General features: G+C 35.2%; 1 protein-coding gene across 2 annotated transcripts in view; it reads right to left on the bottom strand.

Annotated features, from left to right (window-relative positions):
* Nucleotides 1-27465, bottom strand: part of LRRC4C (leucine rich repeat containing 4C) — a 485283-nt gene that overhangs the window by 183278 nt on the left and 274540 nt on the right. The window contains exon 3 of one of the 2 annotated variants that reach the window (XM_058807064.1): nt 21715-21844. The exons of the other annotated variant lie outside the window; for it this stretch is intronic. The gene's annotated coding sequence lies outside the window, so the exon portion shown is untranslated. The remainder of the gene's footprint in view (nt 1-21714; nt 21845-27465) is intronic. 2 annotated transcript variants of the gene reach the window in all.

Raw genomic sequence — 27465 nt, forward strand, 5'->3', positions numbered from 1 at the left:
GTGATAGGAATAAATTCAAAATAGTTCTGTAGTCACTGGAGCACAAATCCAGCTCACCTAATATCAGGAAGATTATCAGGCATTTATCTGTCTCAAATACTAAAAATAACCTGTGAAATAATGTTTTGATTTGCCTCGGAAGACACTGCAGTCAAATAGATCCCCTAGCAGCTGTAGCACCTGTAAGTATAAATCATGAGATGCCGAGTAAAATTACGATTTTAAATTAAGCTGGAACAGTTCAGAAAAGAAGAGTCTAGTCAGCTCTGAGCTGTTTTAATCTGCATGGGTAGCATGAGGGATGAAGAGGGAGGGGGAATAAAAAGATTTTTCCAAACCACACAGAGAGGAGCTGCTTTTTCCTCTGTATTCCTTGACAATAAACTTAGAAGAAGATCTTGTTTAACAGTACTGCTATACCGTTCATAACAATTGAATGTGGGTGCCTATTTTAAGCCTTCATTCAGATTGCTCCCTATGTGATTAACAGAGATGTTGGAGAGCTTGAGCTCATCAGTTGACGAAATAGCTTGAAACGAGAACTGCTGGATCACGTTTCAACATTTATCACAAGTGCTGGACAATCACATATGTAAATTTTTAAATGTGAACTCAACTCAGAATTTGAGAGTGTTCAGAATTATACTATAGCTATGCATAGATTAGTGATTTGATATCTCTTAGATGCATGTGTTAAACAAAGATGAGTAATTTTGGAAAAAAAAGAATGTGCACTGCTATCAGGGTTTTGAAGACAAGCTTATTAACATATAGAAAATGTGAGAAGGTCCTGAGCTGAAAGCCACAACAGGAAAACAAAAGGTTATTTCCCATAATATTCCCTAATAAATGCTTAGTCTTCAGATTCCAGTGTTGGCAAAATTTGCATGTGGATTTTAGAACAGGTTGCACCATTTTCTTTCTCCTTACAAAGACTTGTCATCCTGAGAGAGCAGGCAATTTGAGCCTGTAAGCATTCCATTTTGTTCCAGTCCAGAGCTGAGTGCATATTTAAAGGTGAAATAATAAATGTTGTACACAGCAGCCCTTAGGTACCCTCAAGGAATAAAAGGTTGTACGTAGAAGTAAAGGATTGTTTTTCTTGTTTGAAATGAGCTAAGATAGACTATAACTGGTCCAATTTAGAGCATAGGATGCAAAAAACCAAGAGGCTTTGGAACATGAGAGTTCTAATACTTCTGCTATTACAGTCTTTTATGATTGAATTACTACTGCTTGATGGAGCATTTGCTCTTAAATGACACTGTTGAAGACACTAATGAAGGAGGAGACATGGTGAGCTAAATCAAAACTTTTAACTTTCAAAAGTTATCATCATTATTATTAATTATAACACAGAAAGTATAATACCTAACACAAAACTATCTAGAATAATGCAAAATTTAGGGGTTGTTCATTTGAATGACAGTGAGGCAAAGAAACATTGGGACAATCTCTTGGTCTATGCCCAGTCTATTTGTGTGATAGCAAATTTAGTCATTGATCCCTTCCAAAATCAGCTGTCTCAACTTATTAAACCTGATTGAGAGGGCTGGTCCTGAGAAAGCTCTTATTTACGTAAAATTGTTAAAAGGAAAGGCTTTTAAAGCCTCTCTTCACACACAAAATTGTTATTAAATTTGTGAATTTTTCAAAGAATTGACAGAAGTTAATGTCCTTGCATTCTAAATCCAACACAGAAAATTGTCATTTCAAAATCATGAATGAGAATAATGACCAGCAATAACAACTGAAGTCAGTATTTATTTTTCCAGCTACTGCGACCCTTATCCTGTTTAATAGCTGATACCACAAAAATACAAACACCTGGGAAATCATGTTTGTTACACAGCATTAACAATTCACAACTACAGTAGATCAGAATCAGAGCACAGGTTCCTACACTCATGATTGCATATATAATTTTACACTTCTATTCATTCACACATGTGCTATATGTTAAATACTTAGAGCAGAACTGTTGCCATCAGTATAAAAGTTTTGCATCCCTAGAAAATAAAAATAATCTGATATTTGAAGTTAGAGATTATAGCAAGTCAATCAAACAGTATTTTAATACAGAGATATCTTTGCTATATTTTAAAATGTTCTATTGCTATACTTTGAAGATAGAATCTAAAGGTGAAATATATTATTTGATTGCTTCTAAATTTTGAAGAGGATTCAACAAAGAGGTCACACTAAAGCCAAAATTACTTAACCTATAAAAGTTTCTAGACCATTTCTATATAGCAATGTCAATAATAAAAACGACAACATGTAGAAACTCTCAATATATTTGATTTGTTGTGTAATGATAGTGGTTATTTTAGTAATCTATTCTTTGAATTTTAGGTGTCACTTGGAGTACTCCATGTATTCTAGTTTACACTCCTAATTATCAGGTATTTTTAACATATGGGAGACTTGCATTCACTTCCATGACTGTGACACTAAGAAAAATCAATAAACACGCTAAGATTTGCAATATGAGAGATTTCACAAGACATAGCATGACTGCCACAAAGCAAATCCTTACCCAGACCAGGCCAGATTTTCTGCAGCCTTATATTCCTGAAGTAGTGAAAAGCAAGCAAAAGAACATACAAGGCCAAAAACCCACTATAAAGCAGATGCTACCACACTGTCCCCAATCCAGCCCCTTCCCCCTACACTGATTTTACCCATTCATACTTCAGTACCTAAACATTCTCTACTTGTTATACTCCTTACAAACCTAGAGTAAACTCAAGTTTTACATTAAATGGGATGGAGATTAATGCTCTTTGCCTTTTAAGTGAGCAATGAAATTATAAATTAATGACAAAATGCAAAATCACTAAAGCCAAAATGATCAATGTCTATGCCCAAAGCCTCCCACTTTCACATCTACTCAGCTTGACAAATTGTTTTCTCTACCTAAGACACCCAAAGATTTAATTTTGGTTGGAACATTCAGTTAACATTCAAGTCCTTTATTCATCTCCCCATCCCCTCCTGATTAAAAGCTTACCATTTTTGGTTTTAAGACTACTCATTTGTGTGAGCATGCTACTTAAATGTCAGGTTCATGACCCCTTCAGGTTACAGCAACTCTATCAAAACTCCAGCACATCTTCCAGTAGTGGTACAGTGCAAGGATCTCATTGACAGCTTTTACCCCAGACCATTCTCACTCCTTAGATGACCCTAAAAGAGTTTCTTGAAGCCATTTCTAGATCAACATAATGGCTGCCTACAGGATTACAAAACCCGAAGTACTCACATTTCTTTTAAGCAGGAAGAATTCTCAGGGAGAAGAAAAATTCAGCTCTTATACACCAATAACATTGAAAACCAAGACTATCAAAACTATGTAATTATCAAAGCAGAAGTCTTTGCACACACAGCACCTGTTACTATTTGCATATGCAAATTATAGATAAGGGCTCCACGAAGTATAGACTCCAAAAGAGGCCCATGTGTGAGATGAGGGTGTATAGGGGAAGTCATATGAGGAATGGCTGAGGTCACTTGGTCTGCTTAGCCTGGAGGAGACTGACAGAAGACCTCATCACAGTCTACGACTTCTTTGCAAAAGGGAAAGGAAGGAGAGACTCATCTCTATCTGGTGACTGGTTCTGACAGGAACCAAGGGACCAGCATGAAACTGAGTCACAGGAGGTTTAAATTGGATATTAGGAAAAGGTTTTTCACCCAGAGAGTGGTTAGACACTGGAGCAGGCTCTCCAAGGAAGCAATTTCTGCATCAAATCTATCAGAATTTAAGAAAGATTTGTACAACGCACTCAGGCACACGATGCAGTTCTTGGTATTGTCCCGTATAGGGTCAGGTGTTGGACTTGATGATCCTTGTAGGTCCCCTCCAACTCAGGATATTATTCTATGATTCCAAGCACAATTGTTATATGCTCTGTCTACTGGTATGAGTTGGTCTTGAGAACACCCATGAAGAACCACAGATGTTCTGAAAGTGAAATAGTTTCTCTGAGTTTAACAGCTTTTCATCTTTCTCTGTGGTTCTTGAAAGAAAATTTCTCACATATCAGAATTCTGCCTTTCAAGCTGGTCCTACACGTGGGTTCTTACAACTGCCATTTTTCTTTGTACAGACAAAAGGGAGAAAACCTATTTTGTCTTCATCCAATTACTTTTTTCCCAGTGAAGCATTAATACTGTAGAAAGATCTTCCAGCAGCTTGTAAGTCCACATATACTAAAATATCAATCCTACACTGGGGAAAAAAAAAAAAGACATTTTTGTCAGAATTATTTCTCAGTGATTTCTGTAGCTCTTTGCTAGGGTTGTTTGGCCATCCATGCGTAACACAGCAAGAGATTGAATTCCACAACTATAATGAGCCACAGAAAAAGATCAGAAGACATCAAAGACAATTGTAATATCATATCCTATGATGAATGATAGCAAGGAATTTCTTTCATATAGTTTCCCGATCACCCTAGAAAATGGAACTATACATCCCCAGGAATGAAGAGAGAAAAAGAAATCCTCAAAATACCATCATAACTTAGAAAAAGGATAGAACAAAAAAAAAAAGACAGCTGTACTAACATACTAACTTGATAGCCATATTAACTTGAACAGATGAGATTAAATTTCATTCTGATTCTAAATATGGAGAATAACTTAAACATAAATTTACACCAACAAAACCTAAGGATGCACCAACAAAATAGCAGAATTTAACTCCAGTGTAACTTGCTACCATATTACCTTCCCTTGAGTTTTATTTCTGGTAATTTAAGAACTGAATTTTGCAATTTCAGCAGAGAAAGGGGGAAGAAAACACCGAAACCACCTTCTTGACCTCAATAAATGACCAGGAAAGCTTTGAAGTTTAAAATTAACACAAATAAAAGTGCAAATTAGAGGCTGCCAAGACTACTTTCAACATCCTTTAGATAAAACAGAACATCAGATATCAATATGTCCCTACTTATGGCAGAAACTTTTGGACATATTTGCATAACCCTTATTTCAAACCTCACCTTAAAACCATTTAGTTTCTCTGACTCTACTTAGAAATCATTTTAGAACCACACTTCATGACTTATTGCAGACCTTCTTCAGTTTATGATTGTTTAATAACAACTTATATGGTTTTAATATTGTCTTTTAACATATTTATTCTCCCTCTCTGATATGTTTAAAGAAAACCATCTCTCAGCTTCAGCTGGACTGCCCTACACAGACCGTGTTGTGTCATGTTGTCTAAACTGCTGTATTGCTCTCCCTACCCTGAACATACTTGAAATCAAAGATTTTTTCTTAATATAAGTATCTGATATGTCACACTACACATTGCCTATTAAAAAAATGACACCAGTATTCCTCTAAGGCAGCTAATAATTACCTGTGACTGCCTTCTAGAACCTGCTTTGTCATTTCCATGCTACTTAACAGCATCAGCAGATAGTCATTCTCTGACCAATATGTTCAGATTCTCTCCTTCTCCCATCACCTCCAACTGGTAAATCCCCAGATTTTACCTAAATTCCTAGTAGAGGTGTCCTGATGCCAGACTTTATTATTAGATTTCAATCTAGAGCAATTATTGAGAACAAGATCTCTCCCTGGTTTTCACTGTTGAATGATACCATCAGTCTGTGCCTAATTACAGCTCTCACACTTTTGAGTGCAGCCTTGTATGAGAAATAATTTATTATATTAAAAAGATATGCAGTCATATTTTAACCTGTACTTCTGAATCAGAAAAAAAGGTACAGCTTTTATGTTTATTGCCATTATTTATCTGCCCTTTTCTAACAAATCAGTTTTCTTTTTTACTAGAACTACTTGTACATCCATATTTATGTATTTGCCTATACTTACTTATATATATTTTGAAATGCCCAGCACATCAACACATACAGATCTTAAAATCTGAAGGTGGAACACAGTATCTGTTTAACACCTTCCTATAAAACTTTTTAAAAGTGTATCCAAATGATATTTTGAAATTGAAATTATTGGAGAGTAAAGAATGCTTTCCAGCACTTAAATGTGTTAGAAATTTTAACAATGAAAAAATACATAAAGTCTTATTAAAACAGTATAAAATATTGTTTTCACCTTACTCTGTCTGTAATCAATGTCTTTTTTGTTTCATTTAAGTACCTGGGGAATTATTAGGAAGTCATCCAAATGTTCTGTATCATTCACCACATATCAGATCAGCCTCAAGCTAGAACACTCAATAAACATTTTCATAACATTTTCAATAGAAATTAATGCACACAGTATATCTACGGAAAATGCTGAAACAAAAATAAAATGCCAAAGGCAGCATTTCTTTTCTAAAGTGCTATTGGGATTAATGACCTTTCTTCTATGGAAAAAAATTCTTTCAAAAGTAATCAGCTCTACAGACTATTTAACAGAAATACATTTGGAATGACTGGGAACTAATCAATCAGTCTGAGTGCACAGAAAAATGACATGCTACATGAATTTGACACAGATGACATCTCTTTGTGAGCAAAAACGTTCAGTGGGCTTAGTCCAGCTTATGAGATTGGGGACTGGTTGCTTTTCTATCTGTCACACATGTCCAAAGTAGGACTATGTTCCTGTGACATTTACTGAAGAGCCACTGTAAGTTTTTTATTCAGAAGTACACAGGCATGAAAACTAAATTTCTAGAATGGTTATATGAATGATCTGAAAAATCTGTCGTTATTTTGTAGCAGCTTTCCTGTGCGTTTCACATCCTCTCCTAAGAAATCAGTCTCATAATAGATAATTTATTATTACTCTCAAGAGTCTTACCAAATAGAGTATGATGTTTGAATCAAAGTGGGGTGCTGAACATGTGCCAAGGAAGGCAGCAAAAGAACTCCTTCATCATTTCAGCACTTCAGCCTTCTATTATGATTGCATTGGCACCTTTCCTAATGTATAAATGAATTTAATCTGCAGCAGTGCTATATGGAAGGTGTGCTGTACGAACCTTGAATTTTAATGTAAAACATTCTGGATAATTTTCCACACACTATATGAAAATTAGTGAAGTTCACACACTTGGCAGCCTCTAAATCTGAAAATGTCACAGATCTGCATGAAGAGCTGAGCAATTCTGAAAATTAATGACTGTCACATATGGCCATAAGATATTCCTAGTGAATTAGTGACTTCAGGTTAGTGTTTTCAGCTATGGAAGATGCTTAACTCTGCAGCAAACCTGCACTTTTTCCTTTCAAAGTTACCTAACACCCAGTGCTCAAGAGAAGAAACATGGCACAGCTACAAATGCAAGATTATTCCACTTTCCCTTATTTAATCCATTGTTTTTCTACAAAATGACCAATGGAACATTAAGTCTTGAGGCCACTGGCTTAACTCTCACTTTGCTCTGTATGACACAGTTTCAGCCTTGCCCTCTCTTCTCATGTAGACTAGAAGAGCCTGTGAGGGTAAGGAAAAAATTAGCACTTCAAAAGTGGTAATAGAAAATACTTGGTTGTAATCACTCTCATTTTACCATCTCCATAATTTTCTTTCTATCCCTCTGCTCCCACCACATTCTTCCTTATATCCTCTGCTAGACTGTCTCACTCCTGTGTATCATAATCACAGTTACCATCTATGTTACAAGGTACATGATAGTCCTATTAATAGAAAATATTAATTAATACTTGCGATAACACTTAAAATGCATAGAGGTTCCAACTTTCTATCCTAGCACCCTAGCTCACATCAACCTAAATTTAATAAGAGTTATTAAGAGGTAATTTGGTGCAATAACAAATAAATAGAAAACCAGATAAAACTAACTCTTCTGCAAATAAATGGTTTCACTTCACCCCAAATCAAGAACTTCACCGGTGTTTCAGTCTCCAGCTGCCCTGCCACCACAGCCGCTCTGCCCACACCACCTAGCTGAGTTATGCACACTCCTCTCAAGATGCCACATGAACAGTTTTGCAGTGTCTCCAGAGTTTGCAGTGGACTGCAGCACTTAGGGGCCCTCTCTTCGCTGGAGGCTCAGTGGGTATCTCAGATTGCAGTTAGGTCTCCAGAAATGGAAGGTCAAACGAGTAAGTTATCAGTCTTAGTTGCCAAGGCAAGGTTTTCACTAGCAACTCTCCAAAACAGCAGAGATACATCCCTCCTGTAAATCTTTTCATCCTAAAAAATTAAATCCTGAGATGACTCAACTTGCATAGCAGATGCAAGGTATGATGCTTGGGCTGCCTTATGACCTGTTAAGATCCAGCCTGATGGGAGAGTTGGATCATTTCACAAGCACATCTTTAAAAATTTCAAAATTTCGTCAGCAAAGGAAGAAAAAATTAAAAATTGATTGAAATATTTTTGTTGTTTGTGTTGGTTTTTTTTTTTTTTTTTTTCTGCATGGAACAACCAGTATTTTAACAAAAGAAGCCAGTACTGAAATATACGTCTATGTCTGTACATAAAAAAAGCAAATCATAGGTTATCAGCCTGGATATGCCACGCTTCATCTGATCATTGCTAGATGTGAGCAATGAAAACAGAGTTAATGTTCCATAGAGAAAGCAGAAGTGACAGTAATGCCCAGGAATGGACTTTTACACAAAGAGCTCACTGGAAAAGCTCAAATGTCAAGTGTAACAGAAGTTTACATTACTTCAGGTTTTTGACTTATGGCCCATGCTTCCTTTTTCCTATCCATACAAACATACTCAGTAACACAACTCAAAATCTGGTTAAGCATAGCACTTAGGTTTTAATCATTATCTGCAGAGTGAATAATCAGGACTCCCTATGTGTATGAAAATTTCTTGAACAAAATAACTCTTATTCTCTTGCCTTCATGGGCAGTATGTGCCTTGAGGATGGACAGATCACAGCACAGGCAAAATTCAGTTGGACCTGATAATGCTCCTTGCCTGAACTAGAAAGGGGGTAAATTCCAAAGTAATTTTCTAGCATTTGCCTACTCCCTACCGAAAAAGAATTTGTATTTAAAGCTTCAGCAGATGTCCACAGAAAAGCTTGTACTCATTCCCCCAAACATTTCATAGGTATTATCCAGCTCTCCCATCTCTCCTAATGCACTATCTCTTGATGAAATGCATTAATTAAAACACTGGGATCTATACACGGTTGATCGTAACATAGAAAATATATCTGAAAGAAAGCAAGTTTTAATAATTAAACTAGAATGAGAAAAAGGAAAAGAAAACCCCAAAAACCCCACAAAAAAACTCCACAAAAACCAAAAGCAGGACTCTCCATAAGCTGAATTATATCTGTTAATACACACAGCTCTGTAACTGTGGCTAAGGTGGTGGGCTCACAGGCTTTAAAATACAGCAGAATTTAATTCTTCTTTTATAAATGCCTATGACCTATTAGAAATCACGGGCCTGATTTCCAGAGATACTGAGCCTGTCTCTTCCATTTACTTTACCCTGAGGTATGTGTGCTCAGTCAATGCTCCTAGAAATCAAAATCCAGTAACTTTATATTATATTAATGGCCGGATTCTCTGCCTTCAAGTAAAGTACACTGATTTACATTGGCTGAGGCTGTTTCTCGTGCTGTTTTTCTTGATACTGAAGCCTCTCTGCTTACAGTAAAATAGAAATAAGATAAATAAAAATTACAGAGATAAGATAGATAAACGAGATAAATTAAACAATAGATTAAAATAGACATATTAGACTATCACAGGACTGCTCTCTCCCACAGACTCCTCTCCATCCTCTCCCAAAGCTCATGCTGCTATCTTCTTCATTTGCCTTTGGCAAGCTGCCACTGCCAACTCCTTCTTACTGCCCGGTTTCCAAATGCAGTCAGCCTGACTGGACACAAGCTGACTGCAGGACATTCAAAGCCTTTGCACTGAAATTCTCAGTTCCTTGATCTAGACACACATATGTAGACTGGCAGTAAAGAGAATCAGCTAAATCAGCTATACTGTATCACAAAATTTATTACTTGACTTCATGATACTGAAATACCAGATTTTCAAATGTCACTGTTCATGTAAATCTTCATAATATTCAGCCAATTTACGTGAGAAGAATGTTTCCATGGTTTGCATATACACACTAACTTTTCCTTTTGGAGTTACACACCCAATTGGTACTCAGTAGTTTTACCTTTTGGCCTATGAAAATTTGCCTCAGAATGATATAGCATGCTGTGGAAACAATTAAGATTGTCCACTCAATATCTACCAGAGGTTTTCCAGCATCTGATATTAAGCTGACATGATTGCAAGAGACTATTCAGGACTTGCAATTTTGATGTGACATAGTTGGATCTTAGACTGAGAGTTTAGGAAATTCCCCACAGTACCAAAGGGGAAATTATGTTCTCTATTTTCATGCACTTTATAACTCAAAAAGGAAAAAAAAAAAAAAAAAAAAGGCATTTAATTCTGGAAAGATGAACTGTCTCTTGTGTAAGTAGGAATCCTTAATCCTAGTTCTAAGGTATTGTACTGAAGTGCAGACACATGCAGACACAAACACGTGAAAAGCTATGCCAGGAAAAGCTGCTTCTCCTGCAATTCAGAATATGAATGTGCTTGTGCACTGGTGTGAGATTTGTTTTGATTGGTCAGACATTCACTTATTCCACTAGATCGGTTCTGCAGGGGCCCAGAGGAGTTGTGTGTGGCAGTGATGCATGGAGCTCCTCTGTGAAAAGAATGCTTTTCAATGGCATATCTATGTTACAATGAAGGAGAGAGAGAAGATGCAGTGTTTTGTGTTTTCCCCTACTTTACATTACTTGCCAAAGAGAAAAAAGTCTCACTTTGTCAAGTCTACAAATTCTTTCCCCCTTAACCACAAAAAAAGAAGATACAGAATTAGAAGAATTTAATGACCAACAAACCAAGTCTGAATTCTCTTTCTGTTGGACTAATTTCTCACATCCATGAAGAGGGAGCATCCTCAACTTTCAGAGAGCTTCCAGTCTCAACTTGCTGACACACTCATGTTGCCCAACCCCTCTAGAAATGGCTGTTGATTGTTACAGATTTTAGTTTCCAGTCACCACACATCCCACTTGAGGTGCTAAAATGACCTTCAAACAGTGTTAATAACCAGCAGCTGGAGATCAGAATAGCTTTGATTTTTTGCTGCGCAGATCTTCTGCCTGCCGTCATCCACCACCATTGTATCTACCTCACTTATTTAACACCTAGCTTCTATGTCCCATTTCTCTTCATTTTCTCATTTAAAAGGATTTCACTCCCCTACAGTGAATGTTTACATACATAAGGATTTAAATTGGCTGAATTAACTGAGCTAATTTCTGTTTGGTACCACCTATTTAATTTACCTCACACAGTTGTAAAATGAAACCCTCTATTTTAACTGTGAAAATAAAAACAGAGAAAAAAAAATCCACAAACATTAAAACATAATGTGGGTTCAATTCCTTCAGTGTTATATAAACAGACAGGGTTTTTACTTATAGGCATACTTATTATGGATTTAAAAATTTTACTTCCATATTAAAGACTTAAGGCACAAATTCATCTCAAAAAATGACTTAACCCCTTTTTAGGTCTGCAGAGCTAGCCATTTTAACAACTTGCATCTCCAGATTTGAGAAGATCTCTTCTCAGCATGGATATACTTATAGCCATGTGAGTTTTAGCAGTTGGTCTTTAGTGCTGTTTCAGTTGATGATTCACATATTCTGTAGGTAGAAATAAGTATAGTTAATGAGATCACAGAAACATTCTGACAGCTTTGATGTGAATACAATCCCTATATTAAGAGCAGTGTGTGGAGGAGTAAAGGGTGGGATGTTCTCACTTGTAATTTGAAATAAATTTGGTGCATCTCAGCACAGTGCATAGCAGACTGATGTTCAGAAAAATCACCAGTCAAAATAAAATGGGCACCATTCTTAGCAGCAGCAGCAAAAAGTAATGATTAAATGGGCACATTAAGATCGAAACACACTTGCCATGCATTTGCTGAAAGGAAAGTGTCTTTGGAAGTTTGATGTCAATCCCATCTGCACAATGAAACCATGGTCAAGTCAGCGTCCTTAATGACAAATAATTTTAATTTCTAAAATATAAGTAATAAATTTTCAGGTGGCCTAAATCTGCCCTGCTCTACTGACTTTAGGAAAGCTGTGCTTTTACAGAAAGTTTCCAAAAAATACTAATGGTTACCTACCACCTAAACATTTTATTTCTTCTTGTATGGCTATGCTGATTTAATGGTGGTTTTGTCTCAGAGGAAAACCCCTAAGAAGCTGCTATGGTCCTCCACCCATGAACTACTCTGCTAATGCCAGTTTTCTGAGGTACACTGTATAAATCCTGCGGATCTCAAACACAGGAAGCTTTTGGCACTGGTCATATATCAGGATCAGAAAATTTGTGACCCTTTTTTTAGAATAAAATTAAAAACCGTCTTTTATGTAACCACTGTCATCCACCACAAAATAAGTGAGCAGCACAGTGGCTGTATGAAAACTCCTTCTCATATCTGAATGGAAAGGAGACTAAAGTTAGAACAGAGCATTACAGTTTTACTCTCCACACTCTTCAAAAAACCCAGTAACAGCATGAAAATTTTAAAGTGATGCAAACATTACATAAATTATTAAGTATTAAAGCAAATTTCCTTTGGAGGAAGAAACCTTCTAAGCTCTTTCTGGAATGACAGGAATGGGGATAGTTCTGAAGACACCTTAGGCAAATGAAATAGACACACTGATCAGTCCCAGACAAGATGCTACTACCCTCATGTCCCTCTTCCTTGCATTTGGATCCACTTTGATAGCATGACATCTAAAAGCCATTTCCACAGTCCACACCATGACATAACTTGCAGTTTTGTTATCTTCCTCTCATGCTTTTTCTTTTCCTCAGAACATTCTGATTCCCTATTACTATAAATATAAGGACCTTTCAACTGCCAGTGAATTGCATAAAAATCCAGCGACACTGGACTAAACTCGCCCTTGATAGGAGACCTAACCTGTATTTGTGATTAAAAAGAACAAAAAAAAAAGAGGCAAAGTCTGCAGTTTTAGGAAAGTGTAGTGAACCTAAATTTTACTTTGTAAAATCATTTAGAAAGCACAGGTTGTTTATTAAGCTAAGTTCCATAAAGACAATCCTTAATTTACATCTATTAAATTTTTACATATCTAATAAAAAAGAGCATGCAAATGCAAAAGCTGAAAAAAAGCATTCATTTCTTCCCCATGTTCCTACCTGCTTGCTACTCTGAAAGGAATTCTAATGTTAAAAAGCTTCACACAGTCTTCCAGTCAGTAATTAGACTCAGTTTCACAGTCAGTCTTTACTTTCTTGTATCACCAGAGGCTAAAGGATTGAAGGTAGCCTAATCCAATGAGAGGGGAAATCCTCAGATTTAATGGTGGATTTAATTATTATCATTAAAAAGATAATAATTACAGAATTCTGGCTTGAACTAGGTCCACACACTGTCCACATACACCCCATGCATCTGTTGTGAGGAACTGTATGCCTGCCATATTATCAAATGTGAGTGAATACAGTGCTACATTTCACAAAACTACTGTGAAATTACTTTCCTTTACTCTTCTCTCTACTCTGCTATTTTAGTTTTTTCTTGTTTTGTTACATAAGGTATGCACTTTGCTAGATCTATAGCTCTGTATAATTGCAGGAATAATCTCATGAGCGATTTTACCAGTCATACTGGCAGCAACCCAGAAAAAGTACTACAGCAAACATTATGGTTTAAAATTCCTTAGTTATTTTTACAAAGGTTTTTACAAAACCAAAGTTTTTATGGCCCAAATCTATAAAGCTACAAGAATCTGAGAATTTCCTATTAATGAAATTGCTAAAGAAACATAAATTTATCTAATGCCATCAACTATTGTTAGCAAGGAATCCTAACCGTACTAAGCAAGCTCTCATTTGTCAAGAAATAAGAGGAACCAGATTAATAATAATACTAAATTATAACAGAACACTGTATTTTGATATTAACATGAAATGCAAGACTATATTCTGAGGATTTCTCAAGTAATCTGGTACAGATTATATAGACATAAGAAGTCTAGTGGATTAAAACCTTACATTTGGAAAAAGGACAAATAGATTAGTGGGCACTAAAATATTTCTATAGAGTCCAGTTTTTTTCCAGGCATATACATTTCTCAGAATTCAAATCAGTAATTTGCTATTTTTTAATTAAATTTGTTGCTGTTATCCATATGTCTAAAAGAACTCTCAACCCTGTAACTTTCAAACATGAGTCCCATAGTGCAAAAATTCATCATAAAGCCTGATGGATAGGTGGATAGTTAAATTGTAGTTTGGTGAATTCAAGTTAGTTAAAGTTAAATCATATAGATAGATTGAGTCTTTAAATGAAGGTACTCGCAAGCCTATCTATCATAAATCATGAAATTTCCCAAATCAATGTAGTTTATATAAAAATTAGAAACACAAAAATCTCTATCAGCAGTGAATTATGAGCAATGATACTAATTCTGGTGGCAGCCATGGTAAGAAGTTGTTCCTCTAGTGCAGGTGGAGACACAAGCTGCATCACGCTGACTTTTTATAAACACAGATGAACTGGACAGTAAATGCTGAGCAACAAGAACACAACTACACAGCAGACAGGAAGCTGCCAATCTAGAGAACTATGTACACCAGCAGTTTTCACATCAAAGAAAACCATTCCATGTACCATGAAAACAAAAGCTGTAAAGAGACCTTGTGAACAAGTCAGCTATAAAGACATTTGTGACAAATTTTTTAAAAACATAAAGGTTGGTCTGGGAGAAAAACCTGTATGGGACAAAACAAAAAAACCCAGGAGGCAACTTCCCCTTAACAAAAAAACCCCCTGTATTTTCAAATTCAGTCTATTATATTTGGTAAGGTCTGGGCAAATTTTTACCAAGCACAAACAAGCAGATGTTTGATAGAGAGACACAATAAAGTAACTGAATTCCAAATAAAGGTTAGTATAGCTAAAAGTTAGTATAGCTAATTAAATAATTTTCCAGCATTATTATTAAATGCAGTCTTCAATTTTTTTTTCCATAAATCTCAGTATATCACAAACGTTTTCATATTTCTATATGTATTTGCATGGGTTACACATAAATCAGAATTTATTTCTGAAATCAATTAAAACAAAGAAATAAATCGATCAGGAAGTGTTAGAGTGCAAAGACATAATTGAAAACCTGACATCCTCCATGTGCAAAATTGTTAATAGTCATCCTATTATACTGCCTTTTGCTTTAGTTTCTGCTGTTTACATACCTTAACACTTATCCAGTTGCATCAATAACATGACTTAATTTCTATTCCCTAAAAGTCAAGTACATGCCAGTTGCACTTGGAGCTAACTTGCTGACAAAAAGAACTTTGCCATATGATTATTCATCATTCAGAAGCTGGAATGATCACCAGTACCATTAAAAAATGCAAAAAGATAATTATTTTTCATAATTCTCTATATAACATGAATAATCTAGAAGGAAAAAAGTGAGCTTCCAGTTGCTTCATTCAATCATCTGTTAATAGAAAATTTCCTTAAATATATGTTGATTTGAAATATACTTTTATATAGTATATGAAATATTCAGAAATTTATTTTTTTAATCCATAACAGTATCCCTATATATAAAAATATAGGAACTGATTCCCCAAAATGTTTCCTGCCTTAGCTTATACTGACTGGATTTTTGGGAAATCCACACAGCTGGAAATCAGGTCAATGGCTCCAATGCATAACCTCCTAAAACTAATATATACCCCTAGAAGAAACAGGCATTGGCTCAGGGTAGGATGAAGTGTTTTCTCTACTTGTCTCACAAGTCATTATACTCTCAAATCCAAACTGAATAGGTTTTTTTACAGTTAAAAAAATACATGACCCTTCTGAGGTTTTATTGACCCAGTAGGCTCTAAAAAAATCTCTGATGCTTTGTTGGCACTTACTATCACTTGTGACCTTTATTTTCTAAGAAGGATTATCATTACCGCCTTGCATTCTACAGTTCCCTACAGGATATCACCAGCCATATGTCAGCCTTGCTCAGGGGGTTCTCATATACAACTCAAACAATTTTACACCTATTTCTAGTGTTCACTCAAAATTATACCCATTTTTTTCTGTATTAATTCCATCAGTTTCAATTGAATGTGGACTACTAACATGCAGTTAAAGACACAATAACTTATATGATATACAGAGACCTGCTGGTATCAGTAATTTGAGAGCCCTTTTTTTTCATTAAATCGCACACATGAAGCCAGATTTGTGAATCAAGACAGTAGAAGATAATATTTTTAAAGACCTTTCTAGTCTTGCAACTAATTATTTGATCATATACCATTTTGTGTGATGCTCCCATGATAACACACTTAACCACGAAGCTTTGATCTTTCCTTATACCTGCCACTTCGCTCATTAATTCACCTTCTCAGTCTATAATACTGTCTCATAAGCCATGACAGAGACTCATATTCTTTATATTTATTTCAGTAATCTTCACTCCCATGATGTGGGAAATTTTCACTCCTGAATCTCTAAGTTTTGGTATCCCATGATTTTGCAACACTGGAAATTTGAAGTGCTGTGTGTCAAAAAAAATAGAAAGAAGAAATAAAAGAGATGTATCTATGAAAGAGAAAGAAGTTACGCATTCAAGTGGTTTGGATCTCAAATTGTAAGACATCTATGTGCAGGCCAGTAAGAGAAACACAAGTCATAACATTATTTTGCTAATCAATTTTGCTACATTCCAAGATGGTGCCTGTTATCACATCTAGGTTGAAACGCATGGCTATATTTTCACTGGTTTGGTTTGTTTTTCTTGAATTGTGATGAGAGAGCTGTGAATTAAAGAAATGAGGTATTATTAACAACTGTCAAAGTTCTAAACCTAGTACATTCCGTAGCTTTAGCAGTACTGATCATTTTCCTAAACAGTGCTATTTATTTCCTGGCAAATGGAAACCTGAGAGGAGTATTCCATAATAACAGTGTCATATCCTTCCACAGGGAATTTAGACTGTAGGAGATTCTAAGTACAATGTTTGACCAGCAACATAATGACGTAGCTTCATGTGAAAACTACCTGGGATGGCAACAGGAAGAGTGAAGAGGAATGGTCATTTGAGTCCCAAAGATATTGTTACAATGTGGGTAGTGCAGTGCACAGTATAGTCCAGGCATTGCAGTCCACACCTTCAACCAGAAGTAGAGCTGGCCGCAAACATCATATGCCTTAGGGAACACACAACACCTACAGATTTACCCTGAATATTTTAGACACTGTGGGAAATGCAAAACATGAATCTCGTGTATTTCAAGTGGAATTCTGCTCCAATTTTCACTTGTGAAAATGTCCCTCTTGGACTACATTAAAAATACAATATAAAGAAATAAGATGGATGTAAAATACTAATGCTTATAATATTTCCATTGATGTAATTATTCTCTTCCCAAATAATTAATTTTAGTATTTACAGGACATCCTATAATCCAACATACGTTTACAAATTGAGAGTAATTTCTTTGTCTTTTAAATACAACTATTATAGCTCAAGTTTTAAATTAAAATGATATGAAGTTAAAAATTCAAATGCCCTGGAACATTTCAGAATTCCCTGCTTTCACATTTCATTATAATTCAAATACAGTCCAAGTTTTCTAGAGATTTTTAAACCATATTGAGGGACATGGATTCAGGGGCAAATGATGTCTCTGAAAAGGAAGAAAACCCATGGGAAAAGTTTTAACCACAAATATAGGATTTTTTGAGGAGCAGGATAAAGCTTTACTGCTCTCGAATGTTATTAGGTGAAAGTTCAAGAGAACATAATCCCACAATCACATCAGTGAAATGTGCCAGCAGAAGCAGTGAGCCAGCCCCTGAGTAGAAAGCAGATTCACCTTTCTGCAGATGAACAGTAAGAAGTGGGCATCATCATCTAGTGGCTGCAAGAATTTATACTATTTTCCAAAATACCGTCACCTGCTGTGGCAGGTCAGTGCCTTGAGGACTAACTGAGCACTTTCAGCCAGTTCTTCACATTCTGGAATAACAACTGGAATAACACTCCTCTTGAATGTCACATAAGGTGACACAAAAGTGTTTCAAATATTTCAAGATATATTTTCTTTAGCTTTTTGTGTTTGACATTTGGACTTCTGTACTTCTGCTATTTTTGCCCTCCGCTTTGGTCACACAGTAATTAGTTTCTTCCTGCTTCTAAGTATAAGAAGCTCAAGAGTAGCAGTAACCACTAATACTGAAGTTTTAACATTTCTCACCTAAGAATAGAAGCTGTTACTAAAATAGCTGTTGCTTTGAAATTTAGTCAGTTAAAAATCTTATGCAGGAAGGACTATTTTCCAAGAATATATGGAAGAATAAGGATATATGAATTTATGATTGCAAGGCTACCATTTCAGATTTTTCAAGCATCAATCTTTAAGCATAGGTACATTCATGGTCAAGCTGATCCTTTGGAGCACATTAAAGCCTAAATATTGACAACATTTTTCATACTTCATATCAGAGGATTTTGAGGACTGTACGATCTGGATTACAAAGTCACAAAGCTGCAAAGTCACAGTGACAAAACTGCAAAGTACTGACCCATTATTTTCAATTGCTGTTTTGTACATGAAGCCTGCAGAACCTTTCAAGCATTGTGTCTGCTTTTCTGACAGTGTATTGGTTCTTATCCTTTTCCTGGGGAAAAGCTCCAAGGAAATTTTGCAGATGCAGATAAACTGTGAGAGGACAAAGATTCAGTGGATCCAATTCATTACCCAACATAAGTACCAAATTTTGAAAACAAATGCTATTTATATGTCATCCTTTGATGGTTTATAATGGCCATTATTTGGAATGTTTGCTTTATCTTCCCTCAAAAAAGGTTAGTTGTCTAAGACTTTGAGATGAATTCTGGAATTGGACCCATAATAACACAATTGCTAAGGCACTTCTATTAATCTCCTAAGTGATAGAAGATATAGCTCAACCTAAGGGCTTTCTGAGACATATTTAAAAAGATTTTTTCTGTTGTAAATAAATTGCAGATGGGCCAAGTTATTCAGAAAGCAGATTAGTTTTACATAAGCTCACTGCTGTTCCAAAGACAAGAAAAATTTCAAGTTTATCACCTTGCAATTCCTCAAGTTACACCAGCTGAAGAAGATAAAGTTGCTTTCTGCTAAGACTTTTATAAAGGAATTGTTGCTAAAGTACATATAATCTACCTGCTTTTTTTTGCATTAAAATCTGTCATAAATTCAAATTTCTGCTTCCATCACAATAAAATATGTTTAAACACAGACAGTATTTAAAGCCAAGCCACCCATCAAAAAATTGCCATATCATAACAAGTGTATTTAGCGCACTGTATTTTAAATGCTATGGGCTTGTACAATTTATGTTCAATTAGAAAGCAAGTTTTGCTGATTCTGGAGCACCTGCACACATACCATATGAGATAGAAAGGGAAAAAAAATAGATTACTGCTGTAATAAATCCCTGCATTATCATGGCAAGCTGCAGTGGGTTGACTCTGGCTGGATCCAGCTGTCCCTGAAGGGACAGGAGGGACAGGTGGATCTGCTCCACTGCAGGCTGCAGGGAAATCTCTGCTCTGGTCCCTGGAGCACCTCCTCCTTCTCATTCTTCACTGACCTCAGTGTCTGATGAGCTCTTTCCTTCATATATTCTCTCTTGTCACTGCTGCTGCCTGTTGTGCAGGTGGATTTTTCAATCCCTTTTTTAAAGCTGTTATCTCAGAGGAGTTACCACCGTGGCTGAGGGCTCAGCGGTGGGTCCATCCTGGAGCCCAATGGTATCAGCTCCATCAAACCTTGGGAGGCTCTGGCAGCTGCCCACAGTAACCACCCCTGTAACCCTCCAGCTACCAAAACCTCGCAGTGCAACCCCAATACAAGTGTTAGTTTTATTCAGAAGATAACAGTATGGGTAATTAGACAATACGAACACCATATATGCCATTTGTGCTTCCTCACCATTATAAAAACCTATACATTTCAAGCAGAGATTTGTAGAATGTTAATTTTAATCCACAGACAACAGTTCTCTACTGAAGTGCAAAAAAGCAATCCCAGAATGTAGTTAAAAAATATTTCTGTAAATATAAGCCTGAAAGTGATACTATCAATACCCGAACATATGATTTGAGTAATTTAATATAGTGACCAAAAAAACCCACCAAAACAGGAAAACCAAAACCAACCAAAAGTACCCACCAAAACCCAAAAATCTGAAGCTCTAAGACATGCAAAAATAAATGAGCAGAATTCCACCCTGCAGGTGGTGTACAGATTTGAGACAGTAATTCTCACAGACAAGTGGCCGTAATAGAACAAATATCTACAGTAACACATTAGTTTTAACTCTTTTACTCTTTTTTTCCTAAAGGGAAGAGAACAAAGGACTAAATATCAATTCAGACAAGTCTACTTCCATGATGCTTTCACATTTATTTTGAAAATTTAGTTTCTATCTTTTTTTTTTGACTTTAAATAAATACTAACCAATGAAAATTAATTCTAATTTAGTTCGTCACCCTCATTACAAGTTCTCCAATTGTATTGCACCAACACCAAAACTTTCTTAAAACGCCTCTCAGCAGTCTCCAAAACATGACAGTCATCACTGTCCAGTAATTTCTAGTAGCATTATTAGAAAAAAAAGAGTAACATTCTACCATAAGGGATACTAAAAACTGCCTTTCAGTAAAATGGTTTTCTATACATATATTTTCTATTTGAAAATACTAAAAAGAAAACAAATTATTCCTTAGAAGAAAACCATATTCTTCTTTGATTTATAGAGATTATCCTTCTATGAGGGGAAATAGAGATAATTGAAAAAAATCCTGATATTTTTTTAGTGTCATTATTTTTGATTTTTTTAGGACTGGCTTTTTTAACTTGAAAGCTTTTTTTAAGATCTGGATGGTTATGGAACTCAAACCAAAATAATTCTTATTTAATAGCATACTTGCATGTAGGATAAAGTCTCAAAAAATGCTTTTACAAGGAAAGAAAAATCAAAACTAATTATTAACCTAGAAAAGGTTTCAAAATCTATTTAGCTATATGAAAAAGGAAAATGTAAAATTCCCATTCCAGCACTGGTAGCCATCAGAATTCCCTTTTCACAATCATGACTGCACAAAAAAGTCAACAAAACAAAAAATCAGGTTGAAAATTGTTCTGTACTCTAAATTTCTCTCATGATTTGGAATTCCTCTGTACAAATACAAAACAAAAGACTGTGCTCCCCTCAGCACACACTAACGTTCTAATAAAAAGTTCCATGCTTATTGCACTCCAAATCCCGTGGAATGCACGCAGACTTCTCTGACTGTTAATGATTAATGCTTAGCTCTACTTTATACATTAAGCACAAACAAACGACTACAAGACTGACACAGATGAGTCACAATAAATTCATTCCCTATAATTTGCATCTGCTATCAGCGGAGAACCTACAGTTTCAAACTTAAAAGTCATTTTGAGATCTGTAAACACTGATAACCAATCAGCCATTTATACACTTTTTTCTTATAAAACCTTTTGTGAATATATGAAAAGTTATAAATGAACAGGCAAGAACAAAGTTTGGGAAGAAAGTAATAGCAGGCCTAAAAAGACACACATTATTAATGAATAAAGAATGGAAGGAAAGCAATTTTCAGTTTACCTGTCCTCAGTAATACATGGCACTGTTAATTATCCTTCATGAAGTGATGTGTATTTATTTTCCCAACAGTTGTCTTAGGATATGATCATAATAACAATCTCCATTGCACATTCCTTTTTTTTCTGGCAACCTGTGCATGTTGAGGGGGAAAAAAAGGCATTTCATGTTGCGGTGTGTCCCATACTGACAGAGCATGAGATTATAATTTGCTTTAAAATGAACATAAAAATCTTGTTAATAATTATGAAATAAAAACACCTATAAAGTGCAAACAGTTGAAATTTTTTAGGCAGACCACCTTAAACATGCAATCTATAAAGAAAGGAAATTAAAGAGAATTCATCTGGTTTTGACTTGGAGTTATATTCTGTTCTGCTTCTCTTAATCAACAATAATTTTAATAATAATAATGTGGAACTTGCTCTTGAGACACCACAAAGCGGGTAGACTATGCTACAGGCATTATCCCATTTACCAGACAAATATTTGCCAATTCACACCAGAACTCAAAGACATGGAAAAATCATTATCCTTTTCTGAGCTGCATACATTGAGATACTGCTAGTTTTTTATTGTGGGTTGGGTTTTCCAATGTTTAGAGCATTTTATAGCACTTGGCAGGAGCTCTACATTCAAGGCCAAATATACAATGCTAGGGAGCACCTGGGAACTTGGAAATTCTTTGTGCACAAACTCTCTCTGACAGTAGCGTTACTTCCTGACAGGAATTAAATGTCGGGTATCACCACCATGACACACATAAATCTTCCCTACAAGCAGCAGATCTGAACAGTATTTTTCTTTTTAACCCCTTGAAGCTTTTCATCATACTGATTCCACTGCAGTTTTATATATGTGTGACAGTCATTAATGGTTACTTATATATTTTTTTTAATCTGGAGCTACTTTATAGTAGCTATAGGAACTACTGCTTTATAGTAGCACTTACTCTACCGAGGAAAACAAAATTCTAAGGCAGGTGTGTACTATGTTAATTTTGCACAGTGTAGCTATTCAAATACCTGGAAATGTAATTTCTCCTTTTAAGCAAAAAAACATCTGATAGTAAACAGAGTGGTCTCTAATTAATTAACAAATCATATTTGACAAGTTCATGACAAACATCAAATACTTCCACAGAAAATATGAAATCACTTGAATACCAGAAAGCTTATTTCTTCTGTGTTCAGAGGCAATGTGTGAGGGAAAACTCAGAGACAAAAATACAGTAACGTTCCTTTAGATATTGTAATATTTGCAGTTTCTCCTATGTACCATATCAGCTACATAGATAATACTTCTGAATTACTAAAATGGATGTATCTAGTTAATATGCAGTGTGGATTTAAAATAAATATTTCGAACATTTCTATCTTGTTTTCTCCTAAGAGTAATTTTTCTATCCCAAAGACACATTATCACTTGCCTTTATTAGCTTATTGTGATCCAGTGGGTTTATTAATTAACTGTAAATTGCCTCTGCTGACTGCTTTCTATGTATACAAAACAGATTAGTTTTGGTACCTAGAAAAGCAAAATCATCCTTTAGAATGTAACTGGAGGGGTCTAGTAGTTTCTTATCATCAGAAAGAATTTCTATTTGGGCATAGATGTTAAAAATACATTCTTTTTCATATTTATGAAATATAAAAATAGAAATTGAAACACTGAATCCCATACAAAAAATATTATAATACAACATATAGGAAATAAAATATAAAAGTAAAAAAAAAGTCATTCCTTAAAGCAGGAAAAAAATGCTTTATATATACACCTACACCACTGATATATTATTCACTTCCATAATAAATGAGAATAATCAGGGGACAAAAATAGACAAGGGAGAAAAACCCATCAGACACATTCACAGTCACAGATTATACCACAGCTTAATTTACTATTATATAACAGAAAACTAAAAAAATCACAGCTGTTCTGAAACTTAATCAGAAGGATCATTTGAAAATTTCATTATAGAAAGAGATTTTTGTCCTGTGCTGTATGAAGATGAGAATTTGGCCTAATTGTACCATTAAAATTATGAGAACCACTATGTCAAAAAACAGAAGGTACATATCATCTTAAAAATTATTATTACAAATTAGTAGATTTTAAATTAACCTCAAATATTTTGCCTGCCATTAGGAGTTTATCCTTGCCAAGGATGACACGAACTACCTTTGGCAACAGTAGATGAAGGAGTCAGATGACATTCCAGTCTGCAAATTAGATCACATACTTTTCTTATTTGTGGCAGTGAAGATTATTCTGTAATTACAGATGTTACAACCACCTCACAGTAAGCTGTTAAGGTAATTCTTCACAAAAAAAATTTCTTAATCTGTTTTGTGTTTTTTAGTACATCTCAGAATCAATTAGCGCCGAATATTAATCCAGCTTTACCAGCAGTTATCTGAGGTGTTTCAACAAGCACAGAGAGCTCACATATGCCCCATGTATGCTGGTAACTACCATCAGTCAGTTCCTCTTCTGCACTCAGAGTTCAGGGAAAGGGATGTTGGAACACGAACTGGTGACAGTGACTCTGACTGCAGAGGTTCTGTTTCTAATTCATCCAAATGTTTCAAATGGATGACCAAGGGTGGAAATTGGATTATGCGTAGAAAAGCACTGAGCAGAAGGATTTTATCTTTTGTCCCATGTTTTCCACCTGTAAAATGACTATTGAAATTCATTGTATACTTTATATTTGTATGTGTAAACAATAGACAGAACTATTTATAAAAAGTATATAACAATGATAACAACCTCTGCAGATGTTTTCATAACAAAAGTAATAACAGCACTAATCAATAATCCTATTGTTAAACAACTGTTGTAATTGCCACTGAGGAACTGCCTGGAGTTTAAATACAATTGCCTATTATGATTGATTACCGAACAACTTTCATTCAGTGTTTGGGAATCGCTGAAAATCTTTGAGGTTGGAAGGGATCTGTGAAGAGGATCTAATCCCAGGTTTCAAAGGCATGCAATGTTTTGAGGATGTGCTGAAATAAGCATCAGTTTGTTTCTCATCCTGCCTCTAACATCACACAGTACTATTTCCTAATCATGTTCCTACCACACAATGGCCACTGAAGGAAAGACTGACCTTTTATCTACTAGTAGCACAGTGTTTTGTTGTTAAAACATTCTACTATAGTTGAGCAACTTGCTACTGCCTCAAAAATTGAAATTAAATTTTTGACTCTTTAATTTCAAATTCTGAATTTGTTTTGCTTTCTTGTAGCTTCTCCATGTACATATCACTACATTCCATTTTCTCTTTTAAAAATACTCTTTCTCGGTCTGATGTGATTTCTCTGTTTCCACAGCAAAGATTACACGCTCATGAAAGGACAAATTCTCTCATCTCTCATCATATTGTATTTAAATATAGCCTTACTTTCACCATTCTTCTTGTCCCTCACAGAAACAGCAAGGTCAATTTATTTCACATTGCAAATGTGAAAATTTGAAAAATTTATGTTATTACTGTTCCCTGATGAGTGATGTCTAAGACTAAATTATTTGGATTCTCCTCTGCATTGCATAATGTTATGAAAAAAAAAAAAAAAGAAAAAAACAAAAAGAATTCTGCAGGCTCATCTAGATATCAAGAATTTCCTAAAGGATGTAAATTTTCAGTACCTCATTCAGGGCCATTTTCTTGTTTCATGATGGTTCTGTGCTGAAAAGAATCTCACTCCCAAATAGATTAAGTCAATGTACCACACTGTAGAAGTCTGGGTAGGTTTATACTTGGGATTTTATGGAAATGACTCAACTGTTCCTACTAAGACAATAGATCATACAATTTTATGCATGGTCTGAATGTGACATAAAATGTGCACATCTATTTCTCTTACTTATCACCTAGGGAAAATAAATTGTGTTTGATACTCTAATTCTAAGAAAGACTTCTGGGACACAGTGAAGTAAGTTGATTCTGAACTCAACCATAATGATTTAAAAAAAGGTTACTATTTTCTTTCTTGAACTACATTCATGTATCACACAGAAAAATTCCTTGCATGCATGAACCACCATAGAGCTTTTGGAGATATAGTTTCCAGCCATGTAAAATGAATAAAAGACATGTTGATAAACCATTTCTTTACCACTGCATAGGGGATAAGCCACACTTTAGGCGCTTTTTATAAAGATATTTTCTTATTCTGTCATTGCTTTAAACTGCCTGATTTCTTTTCATAGGGTATTTCTCCATTCCCAATGATAATTTCATTTCCCTCCTCTATAAAAACTTCTCTATTTCTCCATTCCTAACAAACAAAAAGTGTGAGCAACAAAAAAAGAAAATAGTATTCACTGCCATGAACCACCTTTTTCAACCCATTCCCTAGTGTCTGGCTTTGAATGGAGTCAGTAACACCCGTGCAGAATTAATACCACACAAAGCACATGGCAAGAAAATGCCCATCTCACACAGGTATGGAAGATTAGATATGCTCTAAAACAGAGTGAAAATAGCTATACTTAATTAAGAGGATATTCAATCACAGCCCAGGATGCATTTGTGTCCAAAAGAAAACGGGAGGAGAGCCATCCTTGCAAAGGAAGCTGCACAGTTCAAAAAAACCGTGAAGGAGCACCACCAGCTGATTCAGAGTGCCCTCTCCCAGGCACAAAAGGTTTCCTGAGAGGAAAGTCTTCTCACATCATGTTCAAATGTGTCCCTTCAACTCCTAAATGTAACAGGAACAGCTTGAGGTGCAAGCTACGTTTGAGATAGACTGGGAAATGGGACAGTGCAGTGGAAGTTTTTACTGGTTGTACAGCTTTCAAATGTCGTCTTATGTATACAGTTTGCATGAAATTTCAGAGTAAATACTACCGATATTTTAAGCCTCTGTGTAAACATTCCTAACTTTAACACTGCATTATATTGATTTAAGTCATTTTTAGCTGGCTTAAACTAAATCAAGATATGACACATTCTGGAACATGAATGTCTACGCTGGGGCTTACACAGAAAGAACTGAAGCTATGAGTCATTACAGGGTTTCAGAACAAATTATATCTGGACTTAAGTCATCTTCATATACTCTGTGAAAGATGCTATTCAGTGAGAAAGTCAATTTAGAATTTCCTTCCCACAAAGAGGAGAACAAACTTCTGGACACAGGGAATAACCATGTCATAATTAGTATTTACATATGCGGATCCTGCAACTATTTTTCACACCATGATTGGGAAATTTTAATGATTCAATTTATCAAGACAGAACAGTATTTAGTTTTAATCAGAAAACTAAAGGTTGCAAAACAAGAAAATATTTATATTTACATTGAAAAGCAATCTTCATGTTTATTCATCAGCAATTGAAAAATATTTATCACAGGATTTATTTGTAAACTTTTAGAATTCACATACATCTAAAAACCTTATTTCATACATAATTAAGGTCAAAAAAGGACTGAGTCTCATAAATATATGGATATACATAATTGCTATATAAATAAGTAACATCTTACAATTAGATTAGCCTGAGTTTATGGATTTAGTATTGTATTTTACAAATACCTTGGAAACAGAATTTGAGCCTCATAAAAGGATGATACTGTAAAAAGTATGTTATTATGCCTTCCTTACAGTGTGCTCAGAATTAAAGACAAGCTGATACACAAACTGAACTTTACCAAAAGACAAGCTGATACACAAACTGAAATTTACTAATGTAAGACAGGTTCTTATCCCTGAGAAATTCAAAATAAACTATGCCATCAT

The sequence above is a fragment of the Ammospiza caudacuta genome, chromosome 6 (assembly GCF_027887145.1).
Source record: "Ammospiza caudacuta isolate bAmmCau1 chromosome 6, bAmmCau1.pri, whole genome shotgun sequence".
In the NCBI taxonomy this organism is placed as follows: domain Eukaryota; kingdom Metazoa; phylum Chordata; class Aves; order Passeriformes; family Passerellidae; genus Ammospiza; species Ammospiza caudacuta.